We start from the raw sequence: 6,192 nt of genomic DNA on the forward strand, positions 1-6,192 counted from the left end.
GCAGCAGCTGGCAGGGGATGGGGCCAGTTGGGGCAACCGTTGGGGAACTGGGGTGGGGCATGTGGGCCTTGTGGAGGGGTGGTAGCCTCTGCAGGTGCCATTTGGCCCTTGTTGAGGGGCTGTAACCCCTGTTGGGGGGACATAGCCCCTGCAGGGACCATTTGGTCCTTGTTGCGGGGCCGTAGCTCTTGTGTGGGGGCCATAGCCCCTGTTGGGGTCCCATAACCCCTGTGTGAGGGCTATAACCCCTGTGTGGCCATAGCCCACCAACAGCCAGTGCTTTAACACTGTAGATATCTCAATAAAACATTGCCCAACTGATTTCTGTCTCTCTGTCTCGCTCTCTCTATAAATATAGTGGTCTTTTGTTTAAATCATGGAGGAATATGGATTTTGGGATATTTTACAGAGTGACTTTGGGATTTTTTTTATCAGGGATTTTTCAGTTTTCCAATAGGGAACACCAGAATTCTGGCTAGGGAGGCGAGTGGCAGGACCCTGCCTGCTCAGAGCTGGCACCTTGGACCCAGCAGGTTGCGGCTGACCTCCTGGCCAAATGGGGCCAGGAGGACATGCTTTGACAGTTCAAAGCAGGCCACCACACCTGGAACATCTTCCACACAATAGCTGCCCAGGTGGCCAGCACAGGGCAGTGGGTGGGGGGGGTGGCAGGAGGGCCCTGGAAGTGTCACACAGAGGCCAACCCTGGAGCCACAGCCCACTGGCTGCTGGCCCAGAGGTGCAGATGCCTCTACTGGCTGTGCAGTCCCCATCCAGGTCTGGCAGGTGCACAGCAGGTCACAGCCAGGTAGCTGCCCCCACTGCCAGACTGCTGCTGTGGGTAGAGGGTGCAGGGAACTCTCAGGGCTGCTTCAGCAGTCCAGCTGGCACAAGGGGTAGTGTCCCCAGGTATCAGTTGGCCAGGCCCCAGAAGCTACTTGTCAGGACAGCTTTTTGTATTGCTGGGGCCAAGACAGGGCAGCTTGTTATACTGAACAGGTGCTGGCCTGGGGCTCTGGCTCCCCTTGACTGCAGATCTGGGAGGAGCCAGGTAGGGTTATTTTGCCCCAAGTGGCATAGTTTGCTTCATAACAAAGTGCATGTCTGAACACGTGGGCTAAGGCAAAAAACCCTGGCTCAAATTTGCACTGCTTCTATCTGAGCTGCTTCAAGCACACGTGCTTGACACGCCTGTGAGAGTCTGAAACCAATTACACATTTAATGGAACTTCTACAGAAGATTAAATTAAAACAGTGAATCGCATCCAGGCTGTCGCAGCACGCTGGAGTGTCCTAAGATCTTTTATAAGTGTGTCATGAGGTGCCACACAGTATTGGTACAACAAAAAACTGCACGATTCACAAGATAAACCTAGGAACCCATACTGTCAAATCCTCGTGATCTATTATGGTCTTTCTGAATTCTTTGCAACAGAAGTGCTCCATTTTTTCATAGTCAAAATGAGTAAAAGCTAAGAGTTGGCATCTTCTGAGGGGTGCTTTGAGTCTACTAAGAGGTGCTTTGAATCCAGAAAGATTGAGAACCACTGGATTAAAAGGTAACGTCTCCCAAGTAAGGAAGAAGTACATAATGGCTGTTGCTTGTTCTAATAAACATTAATTATTACATAGATTGCATAGACCCTTCCCACTGTCTTGTAATGTATTCTTTTTATTTAGATAGGATTGTAAATTAAGAGTTTCTAACTAGGTCAAGCATGTTCAGGTAGTTCTTGATAATTCAGACAAGGAAAAATAAGTCTGAAAGGATAAAACATAAGTACTAAAGGTCACCAGTGCTGCATCTCACAAAGTCATGTATTAATTCATTTGAGGCCATGGAAAGATTTGACTGTTCCAGGATCAAAAGAACAAGCATAATGTGGCATCATATCTATTTAAAACTTCCTATTTCTATAAGTATTGTTATGTATTATACAAATAAGTATATATCTTAGTATTGGGTTAAAAGATTAATATTTGTGGTATCTTAAAATTATAGTATCTTATATTATCTTTCTGTACCTTCCCTTTTTTCATTGTAGTTTAGTCAAGATACATCTTCTTTATTAAAAGATTTTATTATAAAAGATTTCTTCTTTCTAGTATCTGCTTTGCCTTTAAACTATTAAGCATATAAATATAATAAAATGTAAACTGCATCAAAACTATGGCATTTTACTTATTTTGTTTTGAAACTTATATGAAAATTAATTTTGCATGATTTTGTTCCAGGACAATAAATCTTGCTGGACTTGCTTAAAATTGAGTTCTGCTTCATTTACAATCGTGGAACATGTGTTTGACTCCCCTCTTTACCACATTGCTCTGGGAGGCACACACAGAAGCCACGCCTCCCGGAGCCCTGCGACCTGCTCTGGTGCAAAGCCAGACTAGCAAGCCACCTGGGGCTGGACCAAGTCCTCACCCCCCCACAGGCACAGGGGGCAGAGGTGGGAGCCAGCCCTGGGGCCTGGCCCATGGTGACAGGACCCAGGGCATGGTTCCCATGTGCCGCACCAGGTCCTGCCACCTGGCCAAGCCCTTCATATAACAGCAGGACCCAGCCCGGCAGACAGGGACCATGCGGAGCCGAGCCATGTCCTGACAGCCCTGGGGCTGCTCATGCCACTACACAAGCAGCCCCAGGTCTGGAAGAACCTGTCTCAGCTCCATACAGTCCCTGCGCACCGAGCTGGGTCCTGTTGCTATAGGAAGGGCTTGGCCAGGTGGCAGGACCCGGCACGGCACGCGGGAACTGCGTGCCGTCCCAGGTCCTGTCAGCATGGGCCAGGCCCCAGGGCTGGCTCCCGCCTCTGCCCCCTGTGCCTGTTGGGGGGGTGAGGACCTAGTTCAGCCCCCATGTGGCTCACTAGTCTGGCTTTGCACCAGAGTGGGTCACAGGGCTCCGGGAGGTGTGGCTCCTGATTGTGCCTCCCAGAGCCATGTGACCCGCCCTGGTGACAAGCTGGATTAGTGAGCCACAGGGATCGGGGCCCAGCCCAGCCAGGCTGCAGAGGGGCCCCACGCCATGTTGGGTCTTGTCAACATGGGCCCAGCCCGGCTGGGCTGCAATGGGGCCCAGGACCTGGCTGGGCCTGTCGTGCAGTCCCCGTGTGCTGCACCAGGTCCTGCTGCCACAAAACCAGCCTAGCTAGGTGGCAAGAGCAGCCCCCAGAGCCAGCATGACCAGGCTGGGCTCAGTGCATAGTCCCCCCACTGCTGCTGTTAAAAGTTAGTTATGGACCCTGGGCAGGGGGGCATTCCATGTGCTGGGGGGCCTGCACCCTGTGTGGGCCAGAGGACCCACCCCTCCTGAGCAGCCCCCACACAAGGTCCCCCAAATCCACAGCGCCCTCAGCAATTGTCCTACTCCTACCCACAGACCAACCCACATCCTTCCATATCCACCCACCTGCCTTCCCTCACACCCCTTCTCACCCCCTTTCTACAAACACCATATTCCCCAATCACACACCCATCATGTACGAAGACAACCAAAAGCACATATCAATACATATAGATATTTAGTGTTTATTTGTTCATGATGATAGAGACACTGGTAGGCTTCCAAATTCCAATAAAGCATTACCCAACTTGTTACTGTCTCTCTCTCTCTCTCTGGATCTGTGTGTATAGAGTGGTTTTTTGTTTTAAATGTGAAAGAACTTGGATTTGGGGGTATTTTTTAAAAATGGATTTGGGATGCTGCAGCAGTCCAGCTGGCACAGAGGTAGTGTCCTCAGGTATCAACTGGCTGGGTCCCAGAAGCTTCAGAGAGTGAGTAGCCCTGAGCTGCTTGCCAGGGCAGCTTTTTGTATTGCTGGAGATGAGACAGGGCAGCTTTTTATACTGCTGGAGACAGCACAGGTGCTGGCTCCAGACTCTAGCTCCCCCGGGTGCAGATCTGGGAGGAGACAGGCAGAGTTATTTTGTCCATAGTGGCACAATTTGCTCCATAACAAAGCGTATGTCTAAGCATGTGCACTGAGGCAAAAAGCCCCGGCTCAAATTTGCACCGCTTCTATTTGAGCTGCTGCAAGTGCGTGCCCTATAAGACCAAGATATTAAACCCTCGTTCAAATGATAATGAGTTTCTTTGAACCTACCCACATTTGTCTGAAAAATGCAGAAAACAGATGCATTGCATATGGTGGTCCATCTACTACATGAGACTTGTACTAGTCATTTTGAAAAGGACTCTATCCCTCAAGATGGAATAGACTCAGCAGCAAGCCCTGCAGAAAACTTTGGGTGCTAATAGTGGTATTCAATTCAGTGTCAATGAAAAGGGAGTCTAATCCATAGACTTCAATGTACCTTGTTTTTGTCCCATAGTATATTTTTGCCTGTCACTGTGGTTTTAATGAAAGAGAAGTTAACTCCAAAATCAAGGTGAAAAAAACTACAGAAAATAAGTGGTGAAAAACATTCCTGATAATTTTTTTGCCCCTTGACCAGTAGATATTGTTTTTATTTAAAAAAAATCTGGCAGGGGAAATAAGATATCAGGGAATATACACTCAAGTTTGAAAGAAATATGCCAGAATCAGCAAGAATATGAAAACCTCAAGATATTAATGTTTAAAAGCAGATAAGCGATAGACCAAGTCCAAAGAAGAGAAAAATTACAGCTAGCACCGAGCAATGTCATTGTTTGTTCCCACATCTTCCAAGTAGCATTTATAATAGGATTAACTTTAATTGCTTCCAGAGTATCTCTAAACCCAAAAAATTAACTGGTAGTTGGCTGGAAAGGAACTGCCTAACCAGTTGTTACCCGATATCAGAATGGCTGGCTTGAGCACTAGCTGCACATATGCAGCTTGATTGTACCTTTAATGCTGAGCTTCCTATGTACTTAGCTGTGTCAGTTTTTTACATGATATATTGTCATTACAAGCTGTGCAGCACTTTGGCTCCCATCATTTAGGACTACTTACTACAAGTGGTCCCTGATGCAGCCCAGCACTTTCACACATGCTTACCCCTAAGCACATGAGAAGCCCTACTGACTTCACATTAAGCACATACCCAAGTGTTCTACTCATGAATGGCAAGCATCCGTAGCAGTGAGCCTTTCAAAACAGAATTTTGGGGCCAGATTCTGTCCGATTTATATTGCTGGATCCGCTCTGACACAAATGGATCTGTTCATTTCAATTAGGCTGCTTGCACACTACGAACGCGTCCACACATGCAGGCATGTGTGCTTATAGGAGCTCAAATAGGAGCGGCACATATTTGAGCCAGGGCTTTTGGCTTAAGCACACATGCCTGGACATGCACTTTGGTGTGGGGCAAGTTGTACCACTTAGGGGAAAATAATCTTGCCTGGCTCCTCCCGGATCTGCAGCCAGGGGGAGCTAGAGCCTGGGTCCAGCATCTGTGTTGGCCCCAGCAGTACAAAACCTTTCCCTGGCAAGCAGCTCAGGACTACTTGCTCTTAGGAGCTTCTGGGGCCCAGACAATTGGTATCTGGGGACACTACCCCTTATGCCACGTGGACTGCCAAAGCAGCATCCCAAATTCACTTTTTAAAATACCTCAAAATCCATATTCTTCCACAAATAAAACAAAAGACCACTATATATATGTAGAGAGAGAAGGCTGAATCAGGTGGGCAATATTTTATTGCTATATTTACAATGTTAAAGTAATTTTGAAACCAACCAGTATCTCTATCATCATTCTAATATTATAAAAACCTTAGTCTGTTTGTCTGTCTGTCCATAATGCTTTATTTACACAGAGTACAGAGTACTCCAACAGCGTTCGGGACAAGAGGCAGCAGCAGTGCCATGATGGTAGTGAAGGAGCAGATGGAGCGGGGGTGGGGGGAGGCGATGATCTCCAGGTATCAAAGGTTGGGCTCATGCTGCAAATATGCAACGTGGGGGACATTTTTTCATTCTCAGCATGCTTCTTGCAGTATCTCCAACTGGTTTGGGATGCTGCAAGAGACAAGTGTGCAATCATCTGGACACACACTAAAAGATTACTCAGCACAAGTAAAGGTAGTAGAATTTTATCCTTTCCCACAAGCCTTAGTTATGCAAACCAAAGGGAAAAAGGATAGTTATTTTAAGTAAGAGTTTGTATTTCATAGATTTCATAGACATTAGGGCTGGAAGGGACCTCGAGAGATCATCGAGTCCAGCCCCCTGCCCAAAGGGCAGGAAGTCAGCTGGG

Source organism: Crocodylus porosus, unplaced genomic scaffold (genome assembly GCF_001723895.1).
Source record: "Crocodylus porosus isolate Cpor-Errol unplaced genomic scaffold, CroPor_comp1, whole genome shotgun sequence".
Classification (NCBI taxonomy): Eukaryota; Metazoa; Chordata; order Crocodylia; family Crocodylidae; genus Crocodylus; species Crocodylus porosus.